The 21,182-nt window shown below is 35.4% G+C and overlaps 1 non-coding gene across 1 annotated transcript; it reads right to left on the reverse strand.

The window, feature by feature from the left end:
• Positions 1 to 2,020: 2,020 nt before the first annotated feature.
• LOC132499619 (U6 spliceosomal RNA) lies at positions 2,021 to 2,126 on the reverse strand. The gene has a single exon (XR_009533861.1). It is a non-coding gene; the product is annotated as a U6 spliceosomal RNA (small nuclear RNA).
• Positions 2,127 to 21,182: the final 19,056 nt, after the last annotated feature.

Below are 21,182 nucleotides of genomic sequence, written 5' to 3' on the forward strand. Positions count from 1 at the left end.
TGGGTTACCATGCTTGTTGCTGTGTTGCCATAGCAACACCACCACTCTAAGTCGTGAATGACAAAGATAATCTCGCAAAAATGGTAAGCTTTTTTGTATTAGAAACTTTTCACTTTGTTTACTAAACTATACCTTTTTGTTTATAAAATGTGTCCAAAATTCTAGAGTTGGTAGAGTTCTATTCAATCATATTCCCCCCCGTCACATTTAAGTGTTACTGCTTTTTTTTCCCTGTTGGTTCTTTGACAGATTCGGTAATTAGAGTTTCACTACCTTATAACTCTCAAAAGCAACGATTTTCTGAGTGCCAAGACCACCTGCTTGTTAAAACGCACCTACCCTAACTTCATCCTAGATTTTCTAAGTCAGAATCTCTAAAAATGGAGAGCTGAAATCTGCATGTTTAACAAGATCCTTGGGAGACTTTTAAAAACACTAAGTGTAAAATCCATAAAGAGAAGTGCATGTTTCAAAACTATACAGTGTGCTGAATTTTCACAATCTGAATAAACTCAGGTAACCAGCACTTGATCAACAGACAGAATAAGACCAGCACTTCTTGATGCCTTGATGCTGACCAGAATATAGCCAGAAACCTCTTGAGTAACCACTCCTGTCACTGCCCCTACCAAGGATAAACATTACCCTGATTTCTAAAAGCTTGGCTAAGCATCATCTATTTTTGTAACTTAAACGAATTGAATCAAACAGAATGTAATCTTTTGTGACTGGCTTCTTTTACTTAACATTATATTTGTAAAAATTGATCTGCATTTTTGCCTGTAGTTGTAGCACATTCTTTTTCATTGTTGAATAGAATTATTTTGTGAATATACCATAATTTATGTATTCATTCAACTGTTGATAGACAGTTGGCTAGTTTCCAGTTTAAGACTACTTTGAATAGTGTTGCTATGAACATTCTAGTGCTTTGATTTTTGCAGTATATGTGTGTGCACTTCTGTTGAGAATGTCAAAACAAAAATTGCCCTGGATGACATTAAACAGGTAAGAAAGACTTTGTTCAAGGACGTTGCAGTAGGGTAGAGATTCAATGCAGTCTAAATTTAACTCCACTGAAAAAACATTTGGAAGAATTATTAAAATATGGGGTAGAGGGATTATAGGTCATCTGTATTTGCTAACTGACCATCTCCAATTACCTCTCTTCATGATAGAAGGTAGTTTTATAACTTGGAGCTGGGCACTGATTGAAGTTAGACTTCTACCCTCCTGTAGAGACTGGGGGGTAGGGGTGCTTTCTTCCTTTTTTGGTTACATTTCAAAAGGATGGCTCCCAGGCCCTTGAAAAAATAGTCTTACATTGTAAAACTGGCAAAATACTTTTTTTTTGTTTCATTTCAAAGAGGCAGAGAAATAATTTATAATAACAAGTTTTCTAAAGTAAATGCTCTAGAAATAGGAGGTCAGGGACCAAAAGTAAGGAAGAAGGCTGTGTAAATTTTAGTCAAGATGAGGGGAATATTAAGGCCATCTTGGTCAATAATATATGTGAGAATGAAATTGGTGGGTCATAGATTATGCAAATATTCACCTTTAATAAGTACTGCCATACTGTTTTCCAAAGATGTACTAACAGTATAGGCAAGTTCTGGTTACTCCACATCACCAAAATTTGGCATTTTCCCTCTTTTTCATTATAGTGATTCTCATGGGTATAAGTGGTATTTCACTGTATCCATATATTCCTATAATACTAATTAATTTTTAGGAGGTATGGGCTTTGAAATTATGTCTGAGGCCTTTTAATTATCTTCAGAGACCTCATTATGAGTTTTCTCCTTAGATAAGTTAACATGGTGAATTATATTAATAGAGTATCTAACACTGAACCACCCTTGCATTCCTAAATTTTTCCTATTAAAATTTTTTATTTAGCTGTTGAATTATGTTTGGTGATATCTTATTGAGGCTTATTTCATCAATATTCACGAGTGAGAAATGTCTGTAAGTTTCTTTTTAATTCCATCTTTCTCAGATTTAGGGATTGATGCTAAAAAATTATACAGAAATATTCAAAAATTTGCATGACACCCATGAAGAGGAGACAGGCTAATCTTCTCCGTATTGTTCTAATTTTAGTATGTATACCCCTAAAGTGAAACATGTCCATTAAGTCCTTAATTTCAGGGAGTAAGTTGTTCACTTTGCTCTTGTATGGCTTTGTCTATTTTTTTTCTATTCTTTTTTTTTTTTTTTTTACTATGGTTTATTTTCCTTCTTTTGTATCTTCATCCCTTCATTGTCTACTCCCTTCTATATATCCAGTGGCTTCAAGACTTTCTGACTTATAGTGGACATCAGATAAATATTTATCAAATTAATGGAGAGCTGAAGGAATAAATTTCTTCTATCATATTCAGCATATTGATTTTATGGGGGTTTATTTCTTTAGAGGTTTGTAAATTTTTTTCTTGTGAGCTTGGCAGAGGTTCTGTGGAATTTCAATATAAACTGTGATGGAAAATGGTTGCTCTCTCAGGGATCTAAAATTTTCAATATCCTCAAACATTGTTATGTTTATTTCCTAGATCGTGTCTCTATTATCATGTGTATAGAGTACATTTAGACTACATACTTGAGCATGCTATAAGCCTAAATACTCTATTTCTTAATGGTAGTCATTGTTTACTCAATATGTAACATATTTTTAACACTTCTCTAGGACAGTGTGTGTATATATATATATATATATAATTATAATGTATATTTATATATAATATATATAAAATAAATTATAGATAGATATAATTTAATGGCTAGGGCAGAACTTCAAGGATCTGAGCTTCATCCAGGTGATTTTCTTTAAGATCTCCATTTTCTAGGCATCTAGAAAGTCACATCTGTCCATACAACAGTATTAGATTTTAGCCTTGAGGAACTAATGAAATACCCATGAACTACAATTGAAACACTTTGAAGTTGTTGGTCTAATTTTGTGTTTTCTCTCTTTTGCTGGTCACTGGAGAGTCACTTTATTTTTATGCTTGACTTTATACTTACCAACTTTCTGAATTACAATTTTTTTCAGCTTTTCTCCATGTAAGGAAATAGCATATCTTTTTATCAGTTTGGTCTTGCTTATCTCTGGTAATTTATTTCCTAGTGATTCTCATGTTCACTTGAAATTTACAACCATTGAAGGGGGTAACTTAATGGTTTAATAAAGTTGATCTTATTCTATTTATAACAGTGACATGACATATGGCATTTCTTTGAATTTCTATATGTTCCTTAATGCAAAGAATTTTTAGCATGTTGGTATCCTGCATCAACAGAGTAGGTGTACAAATAGAAGACACAAACCATTAAAATGAACAAGATATTGCCAGAAAGTTATGAGAAAATGTAGTGAGGAGCAGTTTCTCAGAAGTCAAAGGAAGCTATAACTTCAACAAGAGGTAGTAATAAATAGAGTTGAATGCCACACAGAACTCAGGCTTTATAATGACAGAAAATTGTCTATTACAGTTGAAATATTAAGACCATTGACCACTGTTGAATTTAGCAATAGCTGTAATTGTGCAAGCCAAGGTCAGACTAATTTGGGTTGGAAAGTAAAAGGGAAGTAAATAAGCAGAGGCAATGAGCGATAATTACACTTTAGAAATATTTAGCCTTGGAGGAAAGAAGAAAAGTTGCCAGGTAGCCAGAACTGATCACTGGGATAGGAGAGACAAGATCACGTTTATAATTCTGAGAGTAAAGAAGCAATAGAACAGGAATGTAGTTTATTAAGAAGAGAGATGGAATCATTTGTGAAGTGAATTGGCTGAGGGGGCAGTGGAGATTTGGAATAACCTTTAAATTATGAATTAAGATATACAAAGGCCATGCTTTTGATGGTTACATAGCTGTGGCAGAACCCATTATTTGTTTACCCAAAAGATATTCTCCCTCTATTTACTTATTATATAAACCTTGATTTTATTAGGGTGCCAATGTACTCCACTGTAGGGCTGTTAGTCTAGCCATGAGTGATTTAATTTAATTGCAGAAATATATCTGTTTCTTAAACTTTTTGCAGTTCTGGTCAAGGAAGCAAAAAGTTAGGTCTTCTAGGGAGCTTCTGTGTAAGTTTTCCCTTTACTGATAAAAAGATAAAACTTGACAAAAGATCCCTTTTGCTACTACCCAGATTCCTGACATCGAATATGACTGTTTTATACTTGAGCTATGGAAACCATTCTGAGACTATGAGGGAAGAGTACAAAGAGAAACAAAAATCCAACAAAAAGAGAATGACCGAATGGAAGGATAGATGGAGCCAGGTTCTTCCATAATATTTGTTAAGTCCCTGCACCAGACCTGCACCAAACCTGTTAAGCTATGTTGTATGTTACTTACAGCCAAAAGATAACTGATTCAAGTCATAGAAACTTTCCTCTCAATAGTGGTTTGCTATTGTTCATGGAATTATTCAGTCAATTTGAAAGTATCGTACACTAAGTAACATCTCCATTTCATTATATTATGGGACTCTGAACTTATAAACTATCTCAAAAAAAAACCCCAAACAGGTTTCACTTTCGTATTTCCACTTTTGTCAAGTAATAAAATTATAGCAAATTTAGTAATTAGTAACTCTCATTAAAGAAGATAGTAGAATTGTTTGCCTTCATATTAGCTAACTTCCCATTACTAACATGGATGAGATTTGATAAATGTTAGCTGAATCAATCAAAGGTAACATATTCAGTTAATTTTTTTTTTTTTTTTTTTTTTTTTTTTTTTTTTTTTTTTGCAGTACGTGCGCCTCACTGCTGTGGCCTCTCCCCTTGTGGAGCACAGGCTCCGGATGCACAGGCTCAGCGGCCATGGCTCACGGGACCAGCTGCTCCACGGCATGTGGGATCCTCCCAGACCGGGGCACGAACCCATGTCCCCTGCATTGGCAGGGGGACTCTCAACCACTGCGCCACCAGGGAAGCCCCACATTCAGTTAATTTTATGACATACTCTAAAATGCTTTACTTAATTCTTTAAGATGAATGAATTCTAGCTCAACTATTGTTAGATGTTATTTTCACCCATTTTATGAAAATTATTTTTTCCTTCCCTACCTTGTGGTTATCAACATATATGGCTCTCTTCTGCTAGTACAATCCAGGAAACTAAGTTCAGACAATTGGATATAAGCAGAATAATGTAGACAACTTTCAAGTCATATCTTTAGGTAGGAAACTGCATGCATTCCACTTCCTCCCATTCTCCTTTCTTATGGACTGGAACATGGATGGAACACTACTAGCGAGTTAGCTTTGACCCTGTAAAGACTAGAAAAACAAAACAAAACAAAATCTTAAGGGATCTGGATCCCTAATGTTCTCATGGAACATTATAGCTTATTTGCCCTGCTTTGTTGTTGTTGTTTTAAACATATAATTTCCAATGCCCGGCCATAACGCAAGCCTCTTCTAAACTCAGATACCACCTGATGAAAAATAAAAGAGAAGGGAGTGTTTAGAGAAATCCCGAAAAGTTGAGTATTTTCCCTAAGGAAATTGTATTAATCTGGAAGTGACTAGGTTATACTGAATCTGAAATGGTGGTGTTATTTATCCACACCCTAACAGAAACAGAGGCCCCTAATAGAATTAAATTCAGTATGGAAGAGTATTTCCACATTGCATTTTAAACTTGGGTACTGAGGGGAAGAAAAGACCTCTGTTTCATAAGAAGTGCTAGTAAGAGAAAACAGAATGTGAACGGGCAATTGACATTTATTTTGGAAAGGTTTCATCACAAAAAAATGTGAATAAAGTGTTTAGGAGGCATGTAATAGGGAGAAATGAATAGAAACTAGAAGAATTAGAAGCATCTTTTAAACCTAATTGCTTCAAATACTTCTGATAACACTGTCACAGGTTGGGAAAAAGATGGTTAAATCCTAGGTATCATCCTCTTTTTGGAGAAGAAAGTTCAAGGAGCCTCAAAATTTGGAGACTGTCTTGGAGTTACTTGAAAGAAATAATTTCTATTGTGACTTTGACATTCACATTTATCTTAATTACTTTGTTTTTTTAATAGCAAATAATCATGTTTTAATACAATAAATAAGTATTGTGCCAAATACATTTCCTTAGAAATGAGACTAAACACACTTCTATAAACAAGCTACCTTAATACCTATCTTTGGAGTCTGTTGGCAGTTGTGCTAAAATGGAGGTTCCTTTGAAGGATGATCATGACAGAGACCAGATTCAGGAGTGTTAAAACATAGCAAAGCCAGAAAATTTCTCCATTGCCTACTGGTGCTTGGAACTCTAATTGAGATTTTCCTAAGCACAACAGAAGACACATTGCTTCGATGTCACATGCCAAATGAAAACCAATAACAGCCATTCAAGCATTAATATCTCTTAGCTATTGGATAAAGTTTATCAAAGATCTAGAGGTGATTATATCCACTTGATTCTTCCTCTGTTTATGCTAAATAGGAGGTGGATAAAGGAGAAAAGGGAATCTGAATGCTCCATAAATGTAATAATGAGAGAAATAGCATGCACAGATTGTGACAATCCACTTGGAAAAAAATCCAAACTAATTTTGTTCTATTTCTTCTAAACCATCTGAGAGCCTTTCTACATTTACCAATACAGACCAAATTAACTGTGATTGAGTTTATGGAAAGATAGCAGCACATATGCAGATGAAAGTACAGACAGATATTTATGAAAACCTGGGTTTCTATTTTAAAAAAGGGAAAGTTGGTTGTTATTTTGAGGTACATTTAGTAATGCTTAAAAGTGGAAACTTTAAAGAATATGTCACGTATTCAAACATGACACTTTTCCTCAGACAGAAAGAAGCAAGTTAGAGAGGACAACGTTTAACAAATAGGCCATTGTTTATTGTTGGCTTTGGCTGGAACAGCCTTTTGTGTCCCCAGCTGTATGAATCACCTCTGCAATATGTCCCTTTTGTTTGCATACGAGGATTCAGTGCCTAGCTGGGGGTGGGGAAATGTGTGGAGAAAAACCTGTTACTTTGTTACCCTAGAACCAGATTGTTTCAAGTCTGTGTGTGCATATTTTATTTCAGAGCCTTTCCTTAAATCTTGGCTTTCTGTCCTTCTTTCTTGCATATTTCTGCCCATCCTAAAAGAAAAAACCTAGTTTTGGACCAAAAATAAAATACATGTTATTAATAAATCAAATTCTGTAAATCCCATCTGTTTTTTCTTAAAATTGCCTGTGTAAGATAGAAAATATACTGGCCTTTTACATCACTTGCAAGCATATCTAATCTCTTTATAAAAATGTAGTTTCCATCATGCACTTACATTTGTCAGTATGTGATTATGTCTCCATTTTATGGGCATACAATCTGTGTCTATATTTACATATAGAAAGTTTATGTTAATTCCAATTTACACATGTACAGTATATACACATTCATTAAGATAAATGTGACCTAGGCATTTTTATAAGCATTATTTTGTTAAATTCTTTTGAGGTTGGCACCGCTTTACCACTTCAGATATGGAAACTGAGACTTTGAGAAGTTAAAAGAAACTTATTCTTTCTTCTTCTTTTTTTTAAGGAACTTATTCTTGCAAAGAGCTATGTAGCACCAATGTTTATCTGCATAAAGACACCCTGGGGCATAGAGGCCAGGCTGGGCTCTGGTGAGAAGTGGAGCCATATTTGAACTGAGGATGATAAGGAGTCAAACTCCTGTTCTTTCGATTACACCAAGATGCCAACACATCTCAAGTCTGAAATGTTCTGCCTTGTCACCCCAAATATAAAAGAAATGCTTTAAAACATTATTTTAAAAGACCGGGTCTCCTAATAGAAACTGGATGTTTCATTATGTTTTTGTTTTTCAGTTTTGCCAGTTTAGGATCAAACTTTCTACTTTCTGTTATAAATTTTATCCTTAAAAGTATATATGTTCACTATAGAAAGTGTGGAATATATCTAAATATACAAATAACTCTGGCATTAAGATAACCACTCTGAACTTCTTGCCTTATATATTTACCATATTTTTGCAAGGTACATGTGTCTGCAGGTGTATGATTGTTTTTTGGAAAATGTGTTAAGAAATATAAACAGTTTGGTTTTTAATATATGAAAGAGTTTTCACAGCATTTTTTTTTAATTTTTGAATTTAATTTATATTTTTATACACCAGGTTCTTATTAGTTATCTATTTTAAACATATTAGTGTATCTATGTCAATCGCAATCTCCCAATTCATCCCACCAACACCACCCCCCAGCCACTTTCCCCCCTTAGTGTCCATATGTTTGTTCTCTATATCTGTGTCTCTATTTCTGCCCTGCAAACAGGTTCATCTGTACCATTTTCTATGTTACACATATATGCATTAATATACGATATTTGTTGTACTCTTTTTGACTTACTTCACTCTGTATGCCAGTCTCAAAATCCATCCACGTCTCTACAAATGACCCAACTTCGTTCCTTTTTATGGCTGAGGAATGTTCCATTGTATATATGTACCACATCTTCTTTATCCATTCATCTGCTGATGGGCATTAAGTTTGCTTTCATGACCTGACTATGGTAAATAGTGTTGCATTGGGGTGCATGTGTCTTTTTGAATTATGGTTTTCTCCACGTATATGCCCAGTAGTGGGATTGCTGGGTCATATGGTAATTCTATTTTTAGTTTTTTAAGGAACCTCCATACTGTTCTCCACAGTGGCTGTATCAATTTACATTCCCACCAACAGTGCAAGAGAGTTCCCTTTTCTCCACACCCTCTCCAGCATTTGTTGTTTGTAGATTTTCTGATGATACCCATTCTAACTGGTGTTAGGTGATACCTCATTGTAGCTTTGATTTTCATTTCTCTAATAATTAGTGATGATGAGCAGCTTTCCTGTGCTTCTTGGCCATCTGTATGTCTTCTTTGGAGAAATGTCTGTTTAGGTCTTCTGCCCATTTTTTGATTGGGTTGTTAGTTTTTGTTTTTTTTAATATTGAGCTGCTTGAGCTGTTTATATACTTTGGAGATTAATCCTTTGCCCATTGATTCATTTGCAAATATTTTTTCCCATTCTGAGTATTGTCTTTTCGTCTTGTTTGTAGTTTCCTTTGCTTTACAAAAGGATTTAAGTTTCATTAGGTCTTATTTGTTTATTTTGTTTTTATTTCCATTACTCTAGGAGGTGGATCAGAAAACATCTGGCTGTGATTTATGTCAAAGCGTGTTTTTCCTATGTTTTCCTCTAAGACTTTTATAGTGTACAGTCTTACATTTAGGTCTCTAAGCCATTTTGACTTTATATTTTTGTATGGCATTAGGGAGTGTCCTAATTTCATTCTTCTACATGTAGCTGTCCAGTTTTCCCAGCACCACTTATTGAAGAGACTGTCTTTTCTCCATTGTATATCCTTGCCTCCTTTGTCATAGGTTAGTTGACCATAGGTGCATGGGTTAATTTCTGGGCTTTCTATCTTGTTCCATTGATCTATGTTTCTGTTTTTGGGCCGGTACCATATTGTTTTGACTACTGTAGCTTTGTAGCACAGTCTGAAGTCAGGGAGTCTGATTCCTCCAGCTCTGTTTTTTTCCCTCAAGAATGCTTTAGCTATTCAGGGTCTTTTGTGTCTCCATACAAATTTTAAGATTTTTTTGTTCCAGTTCTGTAAAAAAATGCCACTGGTAATTTGATAGGGATTGCATTGAATCTGTAGATTGCTTTGGGTAGTATAGTCATTTTCACAATATTGATTCTTCCAATCCAAGAACATGGTATATCTCTCCATCTGTTTGTATCATCTTTGATTTCTTTCACCAGTGTCTTACAGTTTTCTGCATACAGGTATTTTGCCTGCTTAGGTAGGTTTATGCCTAGGTATTTTATTCTTTTTGTTGCAGCGGTGAATGGGATTGTTTCCTTAATTTCTCTTTCTGATCTTTTGTTGTTAGTGTACAGGAATGAAGAGATTTCAGTGCATTAATTTTGTGTCCTGCAGGTTTACCAAATTCATTGATTAGCTCAAGTAGTTATCTGGTGGCATCTTTAGGATTTTCTATGTATAGTATCATGTCATCTGCAAACAGTGACAGTTTTACTTCTTCTTTTCCAATTTGTATTCCTTTTATTTCTTTTTCTTCTCTGATTGCTGTGGCTAAAACTTCCAAAACTATGTTGAATAATAGTGGTGAGGGCTTCCCTCATGATGCAGTGGTTGAGGATCTGCCTGCCAATGCATGGGACATGGGTTTGACCCTGGTCTGGGAAGATCCCACATGCCGCAGAGCAACTAGGCCTGTGAGCCACAACTACTGAGCCTGCGTGTCTGGAGATTGTGCTCTGCAACAAGAGAGGCTGCGACAGTGAGAGGCCCATGCACCACGATGAAGAGTGGCCCCCGCTCGCCGCAACTAGAGAAAGCCCTCGCACAGAAATGAAGACCCAGCACAGCCATAAATAAATAAATAAATAAATAAATAAATAAATAAATTAGGGCTTCCCTGGTGGTGCAGTGGTTGAGAGTCTGCCTGCCGATGCAGGGGACATGGGTTCGTGCCCCAGTCCGGGAAGATCCCACATGCCACGGAGCGGCTGGGCCCGCGAGCCTTGGCCGCTAAGCCTGCGCATCTGGAGCCTGTGCTCTGCAATGGGAGAGGCCACAACAGTGAGAGGCCCGCGTACTGCAAAAATAAATAAATAAATAAATAAGCAAAACAAACAAAAAATACTGGCAAGAGTGGACATCTTTGTCTTGTTCCTGATCTTAGAGGAAATGCTTTCAGTTTTTCACCATTGAGAATGATGTGTGCTGTGGGTTTGTTGTATATGGCCTTTAATATGTTGAGGTAGGCTCCCTCTATGCCCACTTTCTGGAGAGTTTTTATCATAAATGGGTGTTGAATTTTGTCAAAAGCTTTTTCTGCATCTATTGAGATGGTCATATAGTTTTTATTCTTCAGTTTGTTAATATGGTGTATCACACTGATGGATTTGTGTATATTGAAGAATCCTTGCATCCCTCAGAAAAATCCCACTTGATTATGCTATATGATCCTTTTAATGTGTTGTTGGATTCCATTTGCTAGTATTTTGTGGATGATTTTTGCATCTATATTCATCAGTGATACTGGTCTATAATTTTCTTTTTTTGTAATATCTTTGTCTCATTCTGGTATCAGGGTGATGGTGGCCTTGAATGAGTTTGGGAGTGTTCCTTCATCTACAATTTTTTGGAAGAGCTTGAGAAGGATGGGTGTTAGCTCTTTTCTAAATGTTTGATAGAATTTACCTGTGACGCCATCGGGTTCTGGACTTTTATTTGTTGGAAGATTTTTAATCACAGTTTTACTTTCATTACTTGTGATTGTTGTGCTCATGTTTTCTATTTCTTTGTGCTTCAGTCTTGGAAGGTTATACCTTTCTAAGAATTTGTCAGTTTCTTCATGGTTGTCCATTTTATTGGCATAGAGCTGCTTGTAGTAGGCTCTTAGGATGCTTTGTATTTCTGCAGTGTCCATTGTAACTTCTCCTTTTTCATTTCTAATTTTATTGATTTGAGTCTTCTCCCTCTTTTTCTTGATGAATCTGGCTAAAAGTTTATCAGTTTTGTTTATCTTCTCAAAGAACCAACTTTTAGTTTTATTGATCTTTGCTATTGTTTTCTTTGTTTCTATTTCATTTATTTCTGCTCTGATCTTTATGATTTCTTTCCTCCTACTAACGTTGGGTTTTGTTGGTTCTTCTTTCTCTAGTTCCTTTAGGTATAAGGTTCAATTGTTTGAGGTTTTTCTTGTTTCTTGAGGTAGGCTTGTATTGCTATAAACTTCCCTCTTAGAACTGCTTTTGCTGCATCCCATAGGTTTTGGATCATCGCGTTTTCATTATAATTTGTCTCTAGGTATTTTTGATTTCCTCTCTGATATCTTCAGTGATCCCTTGGTTACATTTTGCCCCCATATATTTGTGTTTGTTACAGTTTTTTTTTCCTATAATTGATTTCCAGTCTCATAGTGTTGTGGTCAGAAAAGATGCTTAATATGATTTCAATTTTCTTACATTTTCCGAGGCTTGATTTGTGACCCAAGATGTGATATATTCTGGAGAATGTTCCATGTGCACTTGAGATGAAAGTGTATTCTGCCACTTTCGGGTGAAATGTTTTATAAATATCAATTATATCTATCTTATCTATTGTGTCATTTAAAGCTTGTGTTTCCTTATTTATTTTCTGTTTGGATGATCTGTCTATTGGTGTAAGTGGGGTGTTAAAGTCCCTTACTATTATTGTGTTACTGTTGATTTCTCCTTTCACGGGTGTTAGCATTTGCCTTATGTAGTGAGGTGCTCCTATATTGGGTACATACACATTTATAATTGTTATATCTTCTTCTTGGATTGATCCTTTGATCATTATGTAGTGTCCCTCCTTATCTCCTGTAAGAGTCTTTATTTTAAAGTCTATTTTATCTGATATGAGTATTACTACTCCAGCTTTCTTTTGATTTCCATTTGAATGGAACATCTATTTCATCCCTTCAATTTCAGTCTGTATGTGTCCCTAGATCTGAAGTGGGTCTCTTGTAGACAGCATATATATGGGTCATGTTTTTGTAACCATTCAACCAGTCTTTGTCCTTTGGTTGGGGCATTTAAGCCATTTACATTCAAGGTTATTATCGATATGTATGTTCCTACTACCATTTTTTATTTTGGGTTTGTTTTTGTGGGTCTTCTTCTCTTGTATTTCCCACCTAGAGTAGTTTTTTAAGCACTTGTTGTAAAGCTGGTGGTGGCACTGAATTCTCTTAGCTTTTGCTTGTCTGAAAAGCTTTTGATTTCTCACTCAAATCTGCAAGAGATCCTTCCTGGGTAGAGTAATCTTGATTGTGGGTTCTTCCCTTTCATCACTTTAAATATATCATGCCACTCCCTCGTGGCTTGTAGAATTTCTGCTGAGAAATCAGCTGTTAACCTTATGGGAGTTCCCTTCATGTTATTTCTTATTTTTCCCTTGTTGCTTTCAATAATTTTTCTTTGTCTTTAATTTTTGTCAGTTTGAGTACTATGTGTCTCAGTGTGTTTCTCCTTCCATTTATCCTGCCTGGGATTCTCTGTGCTTCCTGGACTTGGGTGGCTATTTCCTTTCCCATGTTAGGGAAGTTTTCGACTATAATCTCTTCAAATATTTTCTCGGGTCTTTCTCTCTCTCTTCTCCTTCTGGGACCCCTATAATTCATATGTTGTTGCATTTAATGTTGTCCCAGAGGTCTCTTAGGCTGTCTTCATTTCTTTTCATTCTTTTTTCTCTCTTCTGCTCCCTGGTAGTGAATTCTACCATTCTGTCTTCCAGGACACTTATCTGTTCTTCTGCTTCAGTTATTCTGCTATTGATTCCTTTTTGTGGATTTTTCATTTCAGTTATTGTATTGTTCATCTCTGTTTGTTTGTTCTTTACTTCTTCTAGGTGTTTGTTAAACATTTCTTGCATCTTCTCAATCTTTGCCTCCATTGTTTTTCCGAGGTGCTGGATCATCTTCACTATCATTATTCTGAATTCTTTTTCTGGAAGTTTGCCTATCTCCACATCATTTCATTGTTTTTCTGGGGTTTTATCTTGTTCCTTCATCTGGTACAAAGTCCTCTGCCTTTTCATTTTGTCTATCTTTCTGTGAATGTGATTTTCCTTCCACAGGATGAAGAATTGTAGTTCTTGCTTCTGCTGTCTGCCCTCTGCTGGATGAGGCTATCTAAAAAGCTTGTGCAATCTTCCTGATGGGAGGGACAGGTGGAAGGTAGAGCTGAGTGCTGCTCTGGTGGGCAGAGCTCAGTAAAACTGTAATCCGCTTGTCTGCTGATGGTTGGGGCTGGGTTCCCTCCCTGTTGGTTGTTTAGCCTGAGGCTACCCAGCACTAGAGCCTACCCGGCTCTTTGTTGGGGTTAATGGAGGATTCTGGGAGAGCTCACACCAAGGAGTACTTCCCAGAACTTCTGCTGCCAGTGCCCTTGTGCCCATGGTGAGCCTCAGCCACCCCACATCTCTGCAGGAGACCCTCAAACACTAGCAGGTAGATCTGGTTCTGTCTCCTATGGGGTCACTGCTCCTTCCACTGGGTCCTAATACTCAGACTACTTTGTGTGTGCCCTTCAAGAGTGGAGTCTCTATTTCCCCCAGTCCTGTCGAAGTCCTGCAATCTCATCCCGCTAGACTTCAAAGTCTGATTCTCTGGGAATTCCTCCTCCTGTTGCCAGACCCTCAGGTTGGGAAGCCTGATATGGGGCTCAGAATCATCACTCCAGTGGGTGGACTCCTGCGATATAATTGTTCTCCAGTTTGTGAGTCACCCACCCAGCAATTAGGGGATTTGATTTTATTGTGATTGTGCCCCTCCTACGGTCTCACTGAAGCTTCTACTTTGTATTTGGATGTGGGCTATGTTTTTTGGTGAGTTCCAGTGTCTTCCTGTCGATAATTGTTCAGCAGTTAGTTGTGATTCTGATGCTTTCACAAGAAGGAGTGAATGCATATCCTTCTACGCTGTCATCTTGAACCAATCTTCCATAGCATTTTTATTTTTTTATTTCACCATAAGGGTTATACATGATATTTTATCCCATCTTTTATTGTTTGGATTTTATGTTAAATTCGATTTTTCTATTTTATAAAAATTTCCTTGATGGCTGTTACTTATTCTAACAGAGCAACGTTAGAAAGTATCTGTTTGCATACAGCCACAGGTGTTGGATATTATAAAGTGTTTCACAAAGAGGTAAAATATTTAGCTTTGGTTTTAACTTATATGTGATTGTTTATTATTATTAATTTATTTTTTTCAATTTACTTGATTCTATTCCTTGGTTGATTAGATCTATTCTTTTGTTCACTTGGTTATGCCTGTTAATTTTTTAAAAGTGTACATATTTAGTGCCTATTTGAATATCAGGTTCTATTTAAGGGGAAATATACTTGGCCCCAACCCACATAAAGCTTACAATTTTGTGAGCCTGATAAACAACAAACATGAGAACTAATCCATTTTTTATAATTACAGGTTTTTATAGCCTCCCTGAAAGAAGTGAATGGGATGCAGAGATAGAAATGAAAGAAGTACTTCTTAAAAATACTTATATTTGAAGGAATAAAATATGATCCTTCACAAAATTTAAAATATACAAAAGCACATACTGTGAAAAATCTCTCTTCCAACTTTCTCCAAAATTTTATCTTCAGAGGAAATCAATATTCAATTATTTTCTCTATACTTTATTAGAGATATTCTGGGTATTTGTGTGTGTGTGATTTAAAAAAAATAATGACTGACTTACTCACCTTTCCTCATTTTGTAATTTTTACTTAAAGATTCCTCATCAGTATATACAGAACTGCCTCATTATTTTCAATGGCTGCATATATTCTAACTACACTTCACTATATGTTGCAACTTAATTTACATAACCAATACTTGATTAAAAAGGTTTCCTTTGATTTGACAGAAATGTTTGGTTTGAATTCTGTAGTCATATTTAAGTTATATTTCTTGTCATTATGTTATTTTTCTTCCTTTACAATATTAATATTTCTTTGTTTTGCTTATTTTTTGTGATAATTTGCACACTACGTATTTTGTTTCAGAGGATACGTGTATAACTAGCTGATGACATATGTATAATGTTCTATTTTTTAAGTAGTTTTCATCTTACTAGTATTCATCATTCTCTTTAGAGAAATAAAAATGATATTTTTAGTTAATTTCTCTCATCTATAACTCAATTTCTTCCTGTTTACAAGTTTTTTTCTAATGTTTACTTTTATATTTTGCAATATATTTATACTTCTTTTATTTATTGCCTGTAAATGATGTATTTTTATTTCTAACTATAAAATAGATTTCTATTCAACCGTTATTTATCATATAATTTCTTTCAAGTTGATTACTTTTTACACATAATTTCTCACAGTTTTTATTTGTAAATTAAGTCCAATGTTTAAATATAATCTACGCATTCTGTCAAGCTTTTGCTTATATTTTTTTTACTTTTCAATAACAGCAACAAAAATAAAAATAGGGATTTTGATTAGGCTTACTTTGAATCTGTAGATTAATTTGAGTAGAATTAACAATAATGATATTGAGTGTTCTGGCCCATGAGCATAGTAAATTTTCTCCATTTATTTAGATCTTTTAAAATTTTCTCCAGCAATATTGTATAGTTTCCAATGTATAGATCTTACACATATTTTGTAAATTTATCCCTATGCACTTTGTGATTTCTAATTCAAATGTAAATTATATATATGAATATATACATATATATTTAATTTCAGTTTCTATTTGTTTCTTGCTACTATGTTGCAAGCTGAAATGAAACTGATTTTTAATATTGACCTTGTTTCCTGTGTCCTTGCTAAACACAGTTATTGATGCCAGTATTACATTATCTTTGGAATTGTCTATTTAGACAATCATGGCAGATGCAAGTATAAAGTTTTATTTGTTCTATTTCAATCTGTATGATTTTATTTCCTTTTTCTTGTCTTAGATGTAATGGATAAATTATTTAAAAGACAAACTATCAAACTCACCCAAAATAACCTAGATAACCTGAATAGTTTTACATCCATTCCAAAGTTAATTTCGTAGTTACAATTTCTTGGCTAGACCCTGCAGTACAATGTTGATAGAAGTGAGAGCAGCCACCTTATCCTTATTCTATATCTTAGTGAGAAAACATTCAGTCTTTTACCAGTAAATATCATATTAGTGGTGATTTTATTCCTGATGTCCTTTATGAGAATAAGAACATTTTATTCTATTCCTAAATATGCATAGAAATTCTTAAGTATGCAGCATGAATGAATGCTGAATTTTGTCAAATGCTTTTTCTGAATCCATTAAAATCATTTTTATCAGTCCATTAAAATGGTGAAATAACTGACTTCTTTTCAAATGTTGAACTAACCTTGCATTCCTGGATTAAATCCCATTTGTTTATGAGGTATTCTATTTTTAGATTTGATTTAATATGTTACTAAGTTTGTTTAAGCCAATGTTCATGAGAGATATTTTTCTGATTTTTTGTTTGCATTGCCTTTATTTGATTATGGTAACAGTTTAAGGTTGTTTTTGCCACAATATGGTAGTTTCCTTCATTCTGAAGTCCAGCAGAATGTCTCTCTAATGCCACACCTTTTTAAAAGGACTCATCATTTTGAGTCAGACCCATCTAGGATAATCTCCTTTTTGATTAACTCAAAGTCAACTGATTAGTAACTTAACCATGGAAGCAATATTTTACCATATTCTCATGTCCCACACACATTCAGGGGAGGGGATTATACAGGTTGTGTACACCAGGGAACAAGTCTTGAGAGTGCATCATGGAATTCTGCCCATAGTATAGATATTCCAATCTACTTTAGAGGATAAAATTTATTTTATTTTCTCATTGATCACATGGAAGAGAGGACAGCCTTTATTTTAAAACCAGAAATAGAATATGTTTTAAACATAAATTTTATGGAGGATGATTCTATAAAGTTTATGCATAGGGGATGGAGGAATAATAAGCAGCCAACTATTTGAAATGAAGGAGATAGAGAATTTAAGGAAGATTTAAGAGTGTATGCCAAAGGCCTTGAGATGAGAAAAAACTGGCATATTTAAAGGAGGCCAGAATTAAGTTAGTGAGTCACTCATATGTCATCGCTAGGGAAGAGCTTTTCAAAGAGAGTGAATAAGTCTAAGCTGGGAACAAGCTTGGAGTGTTCAATGAACATACATGAGACTAATATGTAAAGGAAGCTAGGGGAAAGAAGAGTGGCAGAGGGAAAAAATCAGAGTAGTCTGTAGGAACAATCCCATGAAGGATATTTTAAACATGGGTTGCAATTATTAATTATTTCTAAAGATAATGGTAAGTAATTAAAATTTTAAGCTGGGGGAAGGAGTGTGATCAAGTAAAGGTGTTACAAAGATTATTTTGGATGATATGTGGATAGTAGAAATCAATCTACTCTTTCAAAAAGAGGCAAGAGTAGAAGCTACTAGAAGAGTTAGGCTATTCTTATAGTAAAAGAAAGAGAAAAAATCATGATGATTAGATGGAAATTAGGAGATGTAGACAAATGTGATGTGTGATTTTGACTCTAAATCTCTTTTTGATTTTTCTCTATTTTTAACTTGAGTATTTATTTTCTAAATTCTTCTTATTGGTAAATTCTTTTATGTATTAAAATATATGTCACATTTTGGTAGCTATTTTTTTATGCTATTTGACATTAGGTTTTATTCATAGCATTTTTGGTAATGTTCTCAAATCAACACTCTTCTTGCTGTTAATTTTTTTATTGTGTAGCAATTGTACCACCACCTGTGCAGTCTGTGGTATAAGTTAAGTCATGTCAGTGTACTTAAAGGTACTAAAATACAATTACACAATATACTGCATAATATACTCTGTATCTAAGTGAATTATTTAAAAAATATATGATGCAGTACTGGGCTGCCATCTAGGACTTTCAATGTAAGAGAAGCAAATAAACCATTTTTCTGCCCTAAGATTTTTCACTGATGCAGAATCTACTTGAGTGTTTTTTGAAAAAAAAATTTAACTTAATTTTTGTTTGTGATAATAAAGATTAAAAATCTCAGGAATAATTTTATTGAATTATGCAAAAACATACACATACTGCCTTGGATTTTTAAATGTATGTATATTTGAAAAGTGAACTTTATTAACACTAGATGACAAAATTTTTTTAAAAAATCACAGTTTGTATTACATGGGTGTTTCTGGTGCCATGGGACTCACATATTAAAGATTACCATGATCTGCAGCACGGTGACCTTTAGAAAGAACTGAAAAGACTCATCTTTTCATTTAGGGCCTTACTTTGCAAATCCATAAAGAATGGCCTGAGGTCAGGTTCCGAATCCTCATCCCAGGAAGGAAGCAAATATATTTCCAATATTAACTGTAGTCTTTAAGAGTGACAAATGAATCTAGGTCTTATGAGTGTGGTAAACGTGCCTAGACATTTTTTGTGTTGAGGAAATTATTAACTTTGTATGTGAGCTCTGTGGGCTTTGTAAGTACAGATGATCCTCTTCCCAAGTTATTTCTTTAGGCCCATTGATAAGAAGCATTCCTTTGAACTGGAAAATTATTTGAAAAAATATATTTCCAATATCCATGTCCATCTTTGCCTCATCCTCCTTCCCCAGGGAATAGTAACTAATCCATTCATAGAAAGCTTACCATCCATCAGAATATTGCAGGAGGGGCAGTCATGAGCCTGCCTCTTGCATACTACCTCTATCAATGACAAGAAGAAGGGAAGAGTTATCTTTCTGTCATTTATAGAAATTTCACTTGTTGAAATCACCCTGGGACAGATTCATTGTCAAGGCAGAGAAAGGGAATTGTGCCTTAAAGTTCCCACTTCTCCCTTCAGTTTAAGCTTCAACCCGTCTCTGTCCTGCTCACTATCCCAGATTACGTCATGGTTCCCACACTGCTGTTTACCATTGGGCTAGTCCATTGGGACATCCCTGCACTATAGCATTGGAAGGAGTGAGGAGAGTGAAGTCAGAATATTTATTTCCTTAGCTCCTTCTTTACAAGGTTGTATCCTTACCCTTACACTGAAGCTTACTGTTCTTTTCAGTGTTTCTTAATCTATGTGACTCTGTTCCTCTGGGTTCTAATAACCTATCCTTACATTTGCCCCTTTGGGCCTGGAATGCTGGTAGAAAATACTACTATGCTTACGGCCACTTCATCATGCACCCTAAATCTACATCTTTGCTAAATAGTCTCTTTTAAAGTAAGATTTCCTTGAATTACCATATTTTGAATGTGGCATCTGACACAGGGGTGCTGTCATTTCACAGCTTCCTGAAAGGAAGGAAAGGTGATTGGCCTTTTGAATCTATCCTCTGTTAACATTGAGATTCTCTTTTGTTTACCAACCTGGAGCATTCAGATTTTATTTTATGATAAGAGTTAGCCTATTGCTATATTTATTTTAAGAACAGCATTTGCAATGAGGCCTCACCCTTCCTGAAGTTGTCATTAAATAGTTAATAAAAGTGGAAACCCCTTACCGCTTGAAGCTCTATTTTACAATTTTCATCTCTGTTAATAAATCCTGCTTATCAAAGCTAGGACTAAATGGTCAATTGAGGGCTAAAAGCCAGAATCATAAGGTTGAATACAAGGCTATACATGGTAAGAAAACATGCTACCTATTTTAATCAAATGCAATCCAGACCCTTGCTGTAGGTAAGTTGAGAATCTCCACGTTGATAGAAAAACCTGCCCTCAAGCTCCTCATTCTGTTCCTCTGATGACTGGTTTCACCTCCTCAATGTCCTGGGCTCAGGGGCAAGTGGAATCTCTGCTACTGGCTAGTACTTGGGTCTCCTGGACCTCACACCACTTCTCCCAGTCCCTAACTGCAGCTGAGACTAGGATAGTCCATCTAAGTTCTAGAAATTTATAAGGAACATAAAAAAAATGGTAGCACATAACTATCTAAATATGGTATACAACATTTATCTCATCCTTGACTTGAAGAAACTTATAGGAATTTTTTCCTGACTAGTTGTCAACACATGGAAGAGGCTTTATTTCCTATAAATGTTGGGATGACTCTGAAACATATCTGGAAATTTCAAAATACACACTCAGAAAAGGTAGTCTCAGGGCTTCCCTGGTGGCGCAGTGGTTGAGAGTTCGCCTGCCGATGCAGGGGACACGGGTTCGTGCCCTGGTCCGGGAAGATCCCACATGCTGCGGAGCAACTGGGCCCATGAGCCACAATTACTGAGCCTGCGCATCTGGAGCCTGTGCTCCACAACAAGAGAAGCCGCGATAGTGAGAGCCTCGTGCACTGTGATGAAGAGTGGCCCCCGCTAGCCACAACTAGAGAAAGCCCTTGCACAGAAACGAAGACCCAACACAGCCAAAAATAAATAAATTAATTAATTTTAAAAAAAGAAAAGAAAAGCCATAATGAGTTATTTGAGAAGTGTCTGGAGCATTACTTTCTACTGTTTGAGTTAAACAAGGAGTTGATTTTTCCAACCCTGCCTGCTAAAAATTACTAGACTGTCTAACTGAGGCCAAAGGCAGATAAAATCTCCTTTACAGAATTCTAGTCTATTCCATCTCTGCATGCAAATTTGTCAGTTTTTGAGTGGGC

Source organism: Mesoplodon densirostris, chromosome 11 (assembly GCF_025265405.1).
Source record: "Mesoplodon densirostris isolate mMesDen1 chromosome 11, mMesDen1 primary haplotype, whole genome shotgun sequence".
Classification (NCBI taxonomy): Eukaryota; Metazoa; Chordata; class Mammalia; order Artiodactyla; family Ziphiidae; genus Mesoplodon; species Mesoplodon densirostris.